General features: G+C 37.6%; 1 protein-coding gene across 6 annotated transcripts in view; it reads right to left on the bottom strand.

The window, feature by feature from the left end:
- The window catches only part of CCDC85A (coiled-coil domain containing 85A), a 208,782-nt gene that overhangs the window by 26,600 nt on the left and 166,362 nt on the right, over positions 1-15,820 (bottom strand). The gene's annotated exons all lie outside the window — the stretch shown is intronic.

Consider the following 15,820-nt stretch of genomic DNA (forward strand, 5'->3'; position numbering starts at 1 on the left):
ATAGAAGTTCATGTTCTTTCCAAGCTGCTGCCTATGTGGTATCTATTTTAAAGATAAGCCTGTGCCATTTTAGTTTCTTACCAATCTCTCTAAGACATGGAAGAGATCGCCAGGACACAAAAGTAATATAATCAATCACTCACTAAAGGGTACCTACAGTCACCATAGACATATGTTTCAAAAAAGTACAAATTTCCTATTCGACGATATCACAACAATTGTCCCTTCTATATGGGAGGATCTTCCCTTTTCAAGTCAAATGCAAGCATCCTGGTCTCCAAAAAGTTCTCAGCCTAAAGCTAAGAGATTAATTAGAAAAAAATACCTTGCCTCTTGCTCAACTACCACTGGTTAAATCACAGCACACTTCAAATCCCAGTACTGATAACTCAGAGCAGGTTTTGGGATGACAGGACAAAGAATTTGAACTAATGCAAAAATAAGTAGCAAATATTAGGAAGAGCATTTGTATAAAGTCTTTATGTACAAATGAAAACATACTCATGCCTGTAATCCCAGCACTTTGGGAGGCTAAGGTGGGTGGATCGCCTGAGGTCAGGAGTTCAAGACCAGCCTGGCCAACACAGTGAAACCCCATCTCTACTAAAAAAAAAAAAAAAAAAAAAAATTAGCCAGGCATGGTGGCAGAAGCCTGTAATCCCAGCTACATGGGAGGCTGAGGCAGAAGAAGCGCTTGAACCTGGGAGGTGGAGGTTGCAGTGAGCCAAGATCGTGCCACTGTACTCCAACCTGGGTAACAAGAGTGAAACTCCATGTCAAAAAAAAAAAAGAAAGAAAAAAAGACAATAATATAAGAGATAACCCAGAGTCATGGATGAATAAATTATTTTAGTGTAAAGCAGGGATCAGCAAACTACTGCCAGAGTTAAATCCAGGCCACTGTCTATTTTGTAAGTAAGTTTTGTTCTAATACAGCCACACCTGTTCATTTACATGTTCTCTGTGGCTGTTTTCTGCTCTTCTCACACTACAATGGCAGGATGTGAGTAGCTGAAGCAGACCATATGGCCCATAAATTTGAAAATATTTACTACCTGGCTCTTTGCTAAAAAAATTTGCCAACCCTGGTATAGATAATAAAGAAGTCACTGCAGATTGGAATAGTCTGGGACATTTCTGGAGAAGGAGGCTAGGTGCTTAAACGGAAGCAGTAAATGAACCAGAAAATAAGTGATAAATAGACAAATGTCCTTTGCTGAGTAACTGTTTATTGGAGGCTAGAAATTTCTTAAGAGTTCTAAAAGGATAAGACCTTCCCAACTGGATAAAACATTATTAAAGAAATGAACTCTCATAGTAAATATCAAAACAGATGGACTAGAAACTAAAGCCCAGGTTTCCTGGGATCTGTAGTATTCAGACCCCAATACTACAGCAGAGGTTTGTTTTGGCTGATGGTGGTGGAGGTAGTGGTGATAGTGTTATTTTCACAGATTACCTTGCTTCAAGAGATGCAAAAGTGTCACGTGACAAGTCTGAGCAAAATAGAAATACTAAACCAGAGGTAACAGAAAATCTGGACACAAACCTTGCCCTGTCCATTAATAGGTGACATTCTCTCACCTGCAAAATAGAATAACCACGGGGGGCCAGGGTCAGAATGAGAATCATCATCAAGATGGATTAAATGCTGGGCCAGTATCCAGGACCCCAGCTGATACTCAGGATGTGGTTAGTGCTTGAGACAGAAACAAAGCACCAGGTTGGAACTGATGACACACTGGGTCTCCATATTGTATTGTGCCCTGTCTGTAACCTGAGTCAGATCCAACTGTAAGGGTTACAGATGCTTGTAAATATCCATCCTGCTCTGGCATAAGCTCTGTTTCTCACAGAAAGAAAGGTCCATTTCAGGCTGCAACCTCATCATTTAAGAGAAAAGAACATAGTAAAAAAAAAAAAAAAAGGAAATGGACACTATCCCTTCCATGACCTACAATGTCTCTCCTTGGGCCCTAAAGACTTAAGATACTGAACACACACTGAAAACCCAGTAGGACTCATGCCTTCAAAAAACATTAACACAAAAGGTACATCTAAAATAAAAAGCATAGTTTAATAAGGAAATAAAAGTACTTAAAATCAAAGTGATAAAAACACTGAATATTTTCAAATGGTTTAAAGACCAATTATTACCAATAAATTATGGCATCAACTGTAGCCACGAGAAATCACCCCAAAATACTTCTATCTAGAATTGAAAGATGTCTTACCACACTCTCATGACTGATTCTGATGAATTTTATTAATATTAAGATCCTGAGCATAGTGGGTACTTAAGTGAACATTTGAGGGGCAGCTGTCCCCACCTTCTCTCATGCCTATCTTGATCTCTTCTTCAAGTGACAACAGCTCAGTATGACTGGTTTCCCTAACCAAGAGAATCCTCTGCAATAAAATCAATGAATCAATGCTCAGAAGACTGCATGAGACACCTTCTTCACAAGTGGCTATTTAGGGCTCAATCTTTTTTTTTTTTTTTTTGAGATGGAGTCTCGCTCTGCTGCCCAGGTTTGAGGGCAGTGGTGTGATCTCAGCTCACTGCAAGCTCCGCCTCCCAGGTTCACGCCATTCTCCTGCCTCAACCTCCCGAATAGCTGGGACTACAGGTGCCCACCACCACGCCTGGCCTACTTTTTTGTTTTTTTGGTTTTTTTAGTAGAGATGGGGTTTCACCGTGTTAGCCAGGATGGTCTTGATCTCCTGACCTCGTGATCCACAAGCCTCGGCCTCCCAAAGTGCTGGGATTACAGGCGTGAGCCATCGTGCCCGGCCTAGGGCTCAATCTTAAAATGACCTCTCCGAAGTCCTTTTCTTCTTTTTTTTTTTTTCCTTGAGATGGAAAAAAAAAAGTTCTGTCGGCCAGGCTGGAGTGCAGTGGCATGATTTCAGCTCACTGCAACCTCTGCATCCCAGTTTCAAGTGATTCTCCTGCCTCAGTAGCTGAGATTACAGGTGTCTGCCACCATGCCTGGCTAATTTTTGTATTTTTAGTAGAGATGGGGTTTCACCATGTTGGCTAGGCTGGTCTTGAATCCCTGACCTTAGGTGATCCACCTGGCTCAGCCTACCACAGCCAAAGTCTTTTTCAATTGGCAAAGAACCTAGGCTGCCATCACCAACTATCTGACCATTTAGAGAACTTACTAACAAAAGCATGTGAGTTTCACTGGTTAAAGAATCATGTATTAAAATGGGAGTGTGGTAGAAACAGGAGTAGAAAGTGAATGGGGCTTGTTCCAAAAAAAAATTGCAAAATACAAAGTTGATAAAGGCCCCTTTGTTTAAAACTCTTTGTGAGAAATATTTCACCCAAATTTTAACTGTAGCTTCCGTTAACTTTTGGCACTCAATACTTGCTAGGCACCCAAAAGCATAACGACCAATCATTCCCACACAATTTAGTTGTGATCATATTTACTGGTTAGATTTATTTCTGAGTGTGCATTTTATCTTTTCCTCTTATGAGATTTCTGTAGTTATAGATATTAAATTTCATCACGTATGAAAATGCTTAAATTAAAAAAATTATCCCCCTTTGACATTAAGACACACCTGCCTTGGTTGTCACAAACAATTGATAGAGCCTGGCTATTAAAAAGCCTCCCTTCTTAGAGCCAGCTTTTATGTAAGTCCAGAATGGCTCCCATCTGGTCCTGGGTTTATTGGTTATTTGTTATCTGTCAAATATTAGAACTCCTGCCTTGCAAGTTGTTCTGTAGCAAGTGAGAGGCATTTTAGGTCATGAAAAGACAATACCCAATTCCTTTACTTGCTATACTACATTTAAGTCAGATTGACACTTCCTCTGTAATCTGTACATTTCTCAATCCAATCTTTTTCCTAATATAATTGCTAAGAACAATAGTCAAATTAATAAAACTAACAAAAAATGTAATCCAAGGGTTTAAGTGAAGAGGTGAGCTGTCTTATTTTATTTTTCTCTTTTTTAAGAACAATAATTCAAAGGTTGCTTCTATATCACTAACCTATATGAGTTACAAAAATCGTAAAGAGAAAAAAAATTCTGAAAGAGGGCTTCATTATTTTGGTCTCAATTAAGCATTTCTGAAATCACAAATATCTGAGGTGAGTAAATTTTTGTGAGATACTATGAAGTTTGAGGACAAAGAGTTCTCCAAAAGGTAAGAAATAGACTATAGACACACGTGAATTAAGGAGAATACAGTGCTTTCAAAGGGAAAAAAAAATTCTGAATAGACTGTCTCTTGACCAACAGTAAGTATTCCTTCCCACCTCCATTTCCTGGCCTTAACACTAGACCCTAGGTAAGGAGCTACTTTTCCTATGGGTTTGGAGCCTGGAATAGGGTAGAACCCAAGTAAGGGTGGGGGAATTTTCTCAGCCCAGAGAACATTGGAAAACTTGGGAGCTCCAATCCTAGGAGCCGTGGGGAATGGCCAGACGCTGGCAGCCAGTCTACAGCCAAACTCAGGCTCAGGAAGGGTGAAGTGTGGAAACCCACAGGACTAGACTTAAGACAGTAGGTGAAGACTTGTATACCTGATGGGGGAACAGCTCCCCAAAGCAGACTCATAGGGGGCTGGGCCCATGGAGAACACTGTTATCATTTCTGTGACCCCAATTTGGGCTGGTGTGGCCTGAGGAAATACAATCTACTCAGTAACGCTATGTTTACAATTGTGGCTGGGCTGTTTCAAAAGACTCCATTGATTATTGATGTTAGAATACTTTGTATAATTTTTAATTCTAAAATAAACCCTAAATCATCTCCTAGTAAGAATTACTTACCAAGCCATTGAAGGCCCCTAAGTAGTGAAACAATTAAGCTAACACCTATAATTTATTTAATATGCTCTTTCTTCATCCTGCTTCTCCAACATGCTTTAATTAGTGTCATGTGTTAACACGCTACCAGGTTAGACAGGCTCAGAGGCACTCAACCTAAAAGATCATGTACAAGAGCTTCTTCTAAACAGTAAAAGCTACACTCATTACCATCTCACTGTGTGCCTCCTACAATTCTTTCATGATGTCAACCAGAAAATCTAAAGAAAGGCCTCATCCACTTCTTGGTGGCTATTTCAGATGCTTTAGTCTACAGAATGAATCCAGTAAATCAGGTATCCTTTGAAAAAACATTTTCTTCCTCTTTATATTATTCTTTATGTGTATCACAAGCACAGATGACTTTGATTTATATGCAGCTCCTCTTTCATTATTCTCCTCAGTGTAGCTTCACTGAAAAAACTAATGTGTGATACCTCATGTCTTTGTCGTCTCTTTGTCATAACAATTTATTTTGGCCAGTCTCAGAACTGAATTTCTGAAAAGTATGCTACGTTTTAAAATAAAGAATACCTATTGTTGGGTATAAATTATGCTTAGATAAAAGTTAACTTTTTAGCATTTTCTATGTTAGCATTCTCTTTCATCATAATTATTTAAATTCCCTCTGTGAAATGTCATGCCTCCTTTTATTGTATGCAGTATGAGAAATGTCATGGCTTCTTTTATCATATGCAATATGAGATAACATGTGGTCCCTTTAAAATATGTTCAAGTGTGATATTTTTAAAATTTTCACATTAGTTCATGAACTAGGTGAGAATATCCTAACTTCAGGTGATCTTTACCTGGGCTGGTGTGGCCTGAGGAAACACAGTCTACTCAGTAACGCTATGCTTACAGTTGTGGCGGGGCTGTATATACCACCCTTCACAAGGCATTTTCTTCTTAAATAATGCCTAATAAATAACATTGCATCTCCCCCAAATAATAAGACTGTTCCTAGTTTTTGGCTCTCTTCAAAATGTTGCACTGGATTTAAAGGACAGCTTAGTGATCTTCATCGGGTATCATAGAGAACATGGCAGTGCAAAGAGCTCTGCATTCACTGGGCGATGACCTGCCATGGTGGCTGTACCAGCATTCCATCAGCACTTCCTGTGGGTTCCTCTCCACCAACTAGATACAACCAATTCAACCTTCACTGCTTCTCTCTATCTGTTCTTGAATAAACAGCCCTTCATCCTGACACTTGGTAGCTTTGCAAATGTATAAGGCATGAGCTCAAGCTTTTATTTACACCTGGTCTCAGAATGTTCAGAGCTGAAAGGAACCACACTTAGAAATGAAGGAGTTAGCTCTTTGGATCTAACCAGAGAGAAATCCACAAGCCTTTATCACACTCATTTTATTTTTAAATATGTATATTGTTAGGGAAAACTAGAACTTTTATGTTCATTATACATGATTTTATATAAAGAATAGAAAGAAACATTAAGGGGACTGCATGTTATCTCTCCAAATACAGATAAAACCAACACTGATTAGACTAGCGTGTGAGCACACTATCTGTATATCTGATATGGTCTGAGCCTTAAACATACATGTCCATGACTGTATGTTATTTAAATAGATGTAATAGCTATCTAATGAAACTTTATTAGCTTTAGAATCCAGTGAGGTAGAGTAACCCCCCATGATGTAAGTAGGCATTTGTAAATTAAAGACCCAATATAGTGTAAAGTTGTGGTTTTAAGGAATCTGAGTATCAAAATAAAAAGAACACACCTGTTTTGTACATTAATTATACATAAACACAAACTTTCTCTGGATAAAGAGTCATAAATTTGCAGAGCTGAGTAGCTCTTTCCATATCACCTGTGACAATTTTCTTTTATAGACAAGCTATATAAGGCTTAGAGAGGGTAAGGGTGTCCTCCTGGTCTAAAAACTGATTAAAGACAGAGCCAGGCAAAGAACTAGTTCTTGAAACCCCTATTCGGTGTTATTTCTAGCAATTCACAGTGCCTCTCCGAATTACTATCAGAGTCCAAAGTCACTGCTATGTCTCAGCTTCCTAAACATGGCTCAGTTATGTTTTGCTTATTTTTCATACAATGACAGCTTTTCAAATGTAATTTAAGAAAGTCTTGCCGGGGCAGTGGCTCACACCTGTAATCCCAGCACTTTGGGAGGCCAAGGGAGGAGGATCACTTGAGGCCAGGAGCTTGAGACCAACCTGGCCAACATGGTGGGACCCCGTCTCTATTAAAAATGCAAAAATTAGCTGGGCGTGGTGGCACGTGCCTGTAATCCCAGCTACTCAGGAGGCTGAGGCAGGAGAATCACTCAAACCGGGGAGGCGGAGATTGCAGTGAGCCGCGATCACGCCACTACACTCCAGCCTGTAGAGCAAGTGCCTGTCTCAAAAAAAGAAAAAGAAAGACTCAAATCACTTAAAAATGTATTCACTTAAACTGTCTTATATTGTCAAAGAATATAGATCTTTGTGTATATGACATTTCAGATCTATATTATGTTTATATTTAGGCAATATAGATATTGCATATATTACATTTATATTTGTCTACTTTATATGTAAAGGATACAGAAGGCACCAACTTAAATTACTAATGTGTTATATTTGCTCAGGCTACAGGAAAGAAAACAAAAAATGAAAACTAGAAAACTTTTAAAAGAAAAGTGCCTAAATCTCATTGTAGGAACTGGATCCCTTCCTTACACCTTATACAAAAATCAATTCAAGATGGATTAAAGACTTAAACCTTAGACCTAAAACCATAAAAACCCTAGAAGAAAACATAGGCATTACCATTCAGGACATAGGCATGGGCAAGGACTTCATGTCTAAAACACCAAAAGCAATGGCAACAAAAGCCAAAATTGACAAGTGGGATCTAATTAAACTAAAGAGCTTCTTCACAGAAAAAGAAACTACCATCAGAGTGAACAGGCAACCTACAAAATGGGAGAACATTTTCGCAACCTACTCATCTGACAAAGGGCTAATATCCAGAATCTACAATGAACTCAAACAAATTTACAAGAAAAAAACAAACAACCCCATCAAAAAGTGGGCAAAGGACATGAACAGACATTTCTCAAAAGAAGACATTTATGCAGCCAAAAAACACAGGAAAAAATGCTCATCATCACTGGCCATCAGAGAAATGCAAATCAAAACCACAATGAGATACTATCTCACACCAGTTAGAATGGCAATCATTAAAAAGTCAGGAGACAACAAGTGCTGGAGAGGATGTGGAGAAATAGGAACACTTTTACACTGTTGGTGGGACTGTAAACTAGTTCAACCATTGTGGAAGTCAGTGTGGCCATTCCTCAGGGATCTAGAACTAGAAATACCATTTGACCCAGTCATCCCATTAATGGGTATATACCCAAAGGACTATAAATCACGCTGCTAGAAAGACACATGCACACGTATGTTTATTGCGGCACTATTCACAATAGCGAAGACTTGGAACTAACCCAAATGTCCAACAATAATAGACTGGATTAAGAAAATGTGGCATATATACACCGTGGAATACTATGCAGCCATAAAAAATGATGACTTCATGTCCTTTGTAGGGACATGGATGAAATTGGAAATCATCATTCTCAGTAAACTATCACAAGAACAAAAAACCAAACACTGCATATTCTCACTCATAGGTGGGAATTGAAGAATAAGAAAACATGGACACAGGAAGGGGAACATCACACTCTGGGGACTGTTGTGGGGTGGGGGGAGGGGGGAGGGATAGCTTTAGGAGATATACCTAATGCTAAATGACGAGTTAATGGGTGCAGCACACCAGCATGGCACATGTATACATATGTAACTAACCTGCACATTGTGCACATGTACCCTAAAACTTAAAGTATAATAATAATAAAATAAATAAATAAATAAACTGAAAAAAAAATATCTATCGATAGGATGGCTGACTAAATAAATTATGCTATGTCCATGCAATAGAAAAAAAAAAAAGAAAGAAAGGTCTCTGAACCACAGAGGAGGAGGACAGCTTAGTTTAGATGCTTATTTTCCATTAGTCAGAGATGTAGTAACCTCCAGCAGGAAATGGAGATCAAAGTAAGACTGCTCTACTGGAAATCACAGCATCTTTACAAGCTTCCCAGAGGCCAGGATTTCATAATTTACTGCTTTTTTGATATCCACATTTCAATGGTATTTACATGTAATTAACTATATTCCAAAATCTAACACTATACAATGTTTTCCACTTTCTATGAGCCTGTTACCTTACTTTATTAGAAAACAGAAGACTGGATTACAGGCACTTGCCACCATACCCTGCTAATTTTTGTATTTTTAGTACAGATGGGGTTTCACCGTGTTGGCCAGGCTGGTCTTGAACTCCTGACCTCAAGTGATCCGCCCACCTCGGCCTCCCAAAGTGCTGGGATTACAGGCGTGAGCCACTGCACCCGGGAGGCTGAGGCAAGAGAATCGCTTAAAACCCAGGAGGCGGAGGTTACAGTGAGCCAAGATAGTGCCACTGCACTCCAGCCTGGGTGACAGAGCGAGACTCTGTCTCAAAAAAAAAAATAAGAAAAGAAAAAAAAAAAAGGAAAAGAAAACAGAAGACTGTTTCATCTTTAACTTTTAACTTCTTGTTTTTGGCTTTTTTTTTTAAGCAAAAGAAGAACAGAAAAGCATTTCTATAAGTTCAAGGCAACATTAGCTTCTCTTATAATTCCTTTTCCATTTTTTTTCCAAATATTCCTTAGTATTGCTTCTCATAAGTATCTACATTTCTAGTTGATATTACTATATAGCCAAACCTAAGACTGATAGGGTCCCATAATTTTTTGCAAAAAATTCTGCCAAGGACAGGTAACAATAATGCTACATTTTTATGGCTATTACAAATAAAAAAAGTTTTGAATGTACCTTCATTCAAAGATAGAATTATTAATATACCAGTGTAGATATAAAAAGGCAACACTATTAAATATGAATTATTGATAACACAGTCCCAAATAGTTTAGTACCTATTAAATAATTCTACTAATACGTTTAATCAGCAGCGTGGCCATATTTTATTTTCATTTCCCTTTCACCTATATTCTCTCATTAGAACGAAGATTTATCATCATGTATCAGAGGTTCTCAAATAAGAACCCGCAAATATGAGGAAATCTCTGAAGAATGTTATGAATCCCCTCACTTTGAGGGCCTCCATGTTGCCTTACACATTTTTCCTGTGAATTATACTCTCTGACATTTTCTTTGACAAATTTTAGCTTTTCCCTTAATCCAGTTTCCATTTATTTAGGTTTTCTAGCATGATTTTTTCTCCATAAATTTACTTTTCATATCTAATTATCTCTTTTATTCCAACACACCCACACCACTCGTGCTGCTCCCATCTGTCCCCTGAAAGCTCTATTGAACTACACATAAAAGCCTTTTTCCTTTAATTATATAAATTATGTCAATTTAGAGAAAACGTTGTTCCATATAAGCACTATTCATTTGGTAGAGTCCATTTTTTCCCAAGTATGACTCCAGCAGCAAACAATCCTTAATGGATTTAACTAATTTTTCCTATCAGTAGCATCCAGATTCTACACAGGTTGTGCAACATAATTAGGGTCGCTCTTCATGAGAAAAAAAAGTATAATTCTGCACAAGTTTCTCTTCAGGAGTGCCAGAATGGTAATTTCTATGCAAATAACAGTTGAGGAATACCATCACTTGCTTTAAGGATCCTGGAAAGCCTTACTCTGTGACAGTTTTTGTACAACAGTTACAGATTTTCATTTTTCAGAGCAATTCCAACTCTAAAAGAGCCATACATCTATGGCCCTATGAGACTAAAACAAACAAAAGGCAAAGCAAAGTCAGAAAATGTGAGAAGGATAAAGAGGCAAAACGATACATATCTATTGCCACAGCAAACAAGGAAACGCACATAAGGGGAATAATGAGTCTGAGAGAAGCCGCCCTTCTCTGCCCCCATGCTAGTAATTCTGCATAAGCACCGTGGTGAGGTGAGGGAGGACTTCAGAGATGTGATGCTGGACCTGCACTGTGTTGCCATGGAAGTGAGAGCTTGATTTCTTTAGCTCCTACGTACCCTTCTCAGCACTTGTGGCAACAGTGACAGGTTCTTTTCCTTTGTTCAGAGACTGCTCTGGCAACCACCTTGCCTCTTGCCAAGGCACTGAAAGACTGCATTGCAAGGCCACATTGTAAGCAAATTACTTGAGAGGGAGACTTTTCATTTCCATTCCTAAAATTAGACTCTTCTGTGTGTGCTAGCACTACAGAAATAGAAACACTTGCTGGAAGGGGCTCACTCAGGGGTGATCTGAGTTACCATGCCTTTCAAACAGGTTTGTGGACCCACAGCCCATGTGCAGGTATATGACAGCAGGCAGTTCCAGGTGCCTCTATGGATTCAGAAACTGGCTTGCAAATGTTGGCTTCAAGAGGTGGATGGTTTGTTCTGGGGAGGGTCTCTGAGCACAACGAATATATACTGCTTTCCAAGCAGATGTTGGTGCCAGAGCATTTGATCAAAAAGAACAAATTTCCCAAAAGGACTTTTAACAAATGTACTTAATTGACTTAGGAGCTACAGCAAACTGCTTGTTCATGTCTCTGGTCGAGTCTCTTTATGATGCAAAGTCCCAAGTCAGCACAAAATAGGTGAGAATAGTTTAATAATAATAACTTTTACCTCAGCATTACATCTGAATAGTAACTGATGTCTTAAAGGGTAGCACTATTTACTTTATAATAAACTCATAAGGTAGGTATTCTATATCATCCATTTAAAGATATTTTCTAGTTGAATAGGCCTCACTGCAGATGCACCATATAAACATATCGACTATGTCTGGATTAAAAAATCTTTGTGACCATCAAGAAAAGGATAATGAATGGAGTAGAAAGAGCTAAGCAAGGTTTTTGAATTTGGGCTAAAAATCAAATTTCAATTTTAAAATTTCAGTTTTAAAACCATGACTGTAACTATCAGCTCCCCCTATCCACCCTCCTCCAGTTCACTCTGAACCAAAAGGCCCTCTCTTACCACATTCTGTTAAGCATAAATTTTCCATGCAGGGGTGGGTATTTGTGTGTATATAATAAACCTTTATGATTTTCAAGTACTATGGAAATGTGTCAGGGAGAAGACCCTGTAAAATGCACTTTTTGTTTTATTTATGTTGTATACCATGGCGTTAAGAAAAACTGAACATTTATTTTAAAGCAGGAATGCAATAAACATCTAACAAATCTCAGATGGCTAAGCAGATCCAATGTTAGTTTTTAAGATAAATGTTGGAAAAAATGAATTTGTCAATAAGATAAAAATAGGTTTAGTAGCTTAATTACACTGAATCATATTAATGGTATGAACGGATTAAGGGAGCCACTGTGCACATGCTAGAAAGAACACTGAATAGGCCTACATCTTATGCCTGGCCTTCACTGGCTGCCTGACAGCAGGACGCTCCTAACCTCTGTGAACCCAATACACCTTGACTGAAAAAGGGGGTTGTCCTGTGTGACACATAAGGTTCTATCCAGCTCTGGAAATTGATGATTCTTTGTATAGAGAAAACCTGTATTTATTTGTAAGTATGTATAGAAGATAGGTGTGTTCCTTTTTATTTTGATACAAAACTCCTTAAAACTACTTTACACCCTACTATGTCATTATTTACAAATGCCTACTTACATTATTCAGAGTGACTCCATCTCACTGGATTCAAAAGTTAATGAAATCTCATAGACAGCAGCTACATTTATTTAAATAAATTTATTTAAGCACGATTTTTGTTTGAGGTTCACATCACATCACATATCCATGCAGCGGAACTGACAGCCAATGTGAGCAGTTTAGCATTATGTGTATTATGTGTACTGTAAGAGATTATATGCAATTCTTTGAAAAAGATTTAACTGTGATCTGTAAAAAATGTTCCCATTTGTTCACGTGCTCGGAATAATATCCTAAAGTCCAGGTGACCTTTAACTGCCATTTGTACTAACTTTGAAGAGGCATTTTCTTCTCAATAATAATAACTAGCACATAACGCAGCATTTTCTAAAAATAATAAGACTGGCTCTTACCTTAGGATACCTTTGAAATGTTGTGTTCACAAACTGGATTTAAAATACTGCTCAGTGATTCTTGCAGGACACAGTACACACCATGGCAGATCAAGGAGCTCTACATTCACTGGGGATGACTTGCCACGGTGGCTGTACAGAGGCTCCATCAGCACTTCCTGTGGGCTCCTCTTCACCACTGGATAAAACTAACTTAATCTTCACTGCCTTTATCTGTTCTTGAATAAACAGTCCTTCATTCTGAGACTTCAACATTTTGTATATGTATAAAACTTGGGCCCAAGCCTTTATTTACCCCTTAGCCCACAAAATGTAAGAGCTGAGAAGAACCCCTTCATTTACAAATGAAAAAATTAAGGTCTTTGCATCTAACCAGGGAGAAATCCACAAGCATTTATTATATTCATCGTGTTTATTTTTAAATATTTATATTGCTAGGGCAAAGTTGTGACTTTCTGTTCATTATACACAATTTTATACAAAGAATAAAAAGGAGCATTGAGGAAGATTTCTTCCTCCAGGACAGTGCTTTATGTAATGTAATTAGTCTGAACTAAACTAAAAGCAAAAATTCTGGCTACAGCTGCAAAGGTGTTTTACATACTTGGGATTCCAGCTGCCAACTACATTCTTACTTCTGTTTATTCAAAGACAAATGGACATGCTTTAATAAACTTGGGAGTGAAAAGGAATACCTTCTGATCAAGGCATAGCAAACAAATTCTTATAACTGAAAATCAAGTGTTGGAATATTGAGATTAACTTAGGCTAGGATGTCAGCTTTTCTCATTGAATTGACCTTGCAAATCAGCTAACATCATAGTTAGAAACAGTTTCTGCAGGGAAATCTCATGACACATTATTTGTAATAGTATCAGTAACATCTAAGAGTAAGTTGTACAGGTAAATGCCTTTGTGTAATCCAGCTGAAGTCTCAGTCTCCCATGAGAATTCTCTACATGATGCTCACTGTTCTGAGATCCATTTATTGTGTTCCATCCTAGGGTCTTACCTACTGTCTGTATTCATGTTAGTTTGTATTTATAGGAGTAGTTGCAACTGGTACCTCTATTATATCTTAGTAGTAAATGAAGGCACCACTCTCTGATATAGAAATTTAACAGAAATCCTGTTTTTGAATTGACAGATCTACTGCATTCTTTGCATATGTCCAACAGCATATTTCAAACAATGGGTTCTCTTTGTATTAAATTACTTTGACAAGTAAATAACTAAATTACTTTGACAAGTAAATAACTAAAACTAAAACATTGTTTTCCCATTAGTAACATCGCTGAAATCTGCAAGAATCTGGCATGGTATAACCGATACCATTTTTCTTTTGTAATGCTACATATCATGATGGTGCATCCCACATCAATAACATCTTAGCATCAATAAAAGATGATCTTTCTTAGCCATTTCTTAGAGAGAAAAAAATGAAACAAAACAAAATGAACCAAAAAACCTTCCTTGGTAGCAAAATAGTAATGTATTTCAAAGGATATAACTGAACACTTTAAATTGAGTAGTTGTTTAATCTTGCTTAGTCTTAACTATGCAAGTACTATGTATTCCAATACACATAGACATATTAAGTATAGTTAAGGACTCTTCTGATTTTCCTTCAAGACTTCTAACACTCACTTTCACAGGTTTTTAAGAATCAGCCTTGTCATCATTTTCACATTTGTTGTACCTCTTTTTTTTTTGATAAGATGGCACACATGCTATTAGTTTGCTGTTTGATGTCAGCCTCAATTCCTTCTCAGAAGGAAACTAAGAACAAAAATCATTTGGATTTTTTTTCTATTTCTTTTACATTCCCAGTTGCCTGAGAGATGGCACAACCATGTATAATAAACTAACTAGATTTTGTAGGTTTCTTTGTAACAAGTAAGAAGTTAGATGTTTTCAGTCAAGGGCCTTAGGACAGTCATACTGTGAATTTAACATAAAAGGCAAAAAGGAACACAAAAAAATTTTAAAAGGAAAACAATGAAGAGCAAAGAGAAAACAAACCCACCAGTAGTATTTTATTTCATGACACAATCTCTTCTGTCATCACGAATTTTAACACGTGTACAGTTTGAGAAGAGATAGAAGCACAGAATTCCATCCTTAGCCTCAGTTTCTGTTACTTGTAGTCAATCAGGGCCCAAAAATATTAAATGGAAAATTCCAGAAATAAACAAGTTTTAAATTGTGGGCCGTTTTGAGTAGTGTGATGAAATCTCATGCTGTCCTGCTCCATCCCACGTGGGATGAATCCATGCTGCCTACACTTCCTGCCTGTTAGTCACTTAATTGCCATCTCGATGATCAGACCAATGGTCACAGCATCTCAGTGCTTGCGTTCAAGTAACCCTTATTGTATTTAATAGTACTTTACTAATAATAACTTTGTTATGAGTGTTGTTAATCTCTTACTGTGTCTAATTCATGAATTAAACTTTATCATATATATTTATGTATAGAAGAAAACATGGTATTGTAGGGTTTGGTACTATCCGTGGTTTCAGGCATCCACTTGGGGTCTTGGAATGTATTCCCCTTGAAAAGGGGGACAACTACTGTAGGTTTATTTCACTTAATCTCATGATTTCTGGGCAGACTGTTAGCCAATGGAAGAAAGAAAAAAGGATTCTTATGTGCAGTACCTGATAGCCCAAATCATCACTAATGAGCAAAAGTAGTTCAAAAACAAAACAAGATTAAAAAGACCTAAAATGTCTTCCTAAAGGGTCTTTGCATTAATGTTCAAATTTCTTCTCCTGAAATACCAACCTGAAGATTGGTTAGTCTTTGACCTTTTATTTAAACTACTGCTTACTAGTTGTTTGAGGTATAATTTTGCCTTAGTCATTTATGAAACAGAAATAATTACCA

This window comes from Gorilla gorilla, chromosome 12, assembly GCF_029281585.2.
Source record: "Gorilla gorilla gorilla isolate KB3781 chromosome 12, NHGRI_mGorGor1-v2.1_pri, whole genome shotgun sequence".
Classification (NCBI taxonomy): Eukaryota; Metazoa; Chordata; class Mammalia; order Primates; family Hominidae; genus Gorilla; species Gorilla gorilla.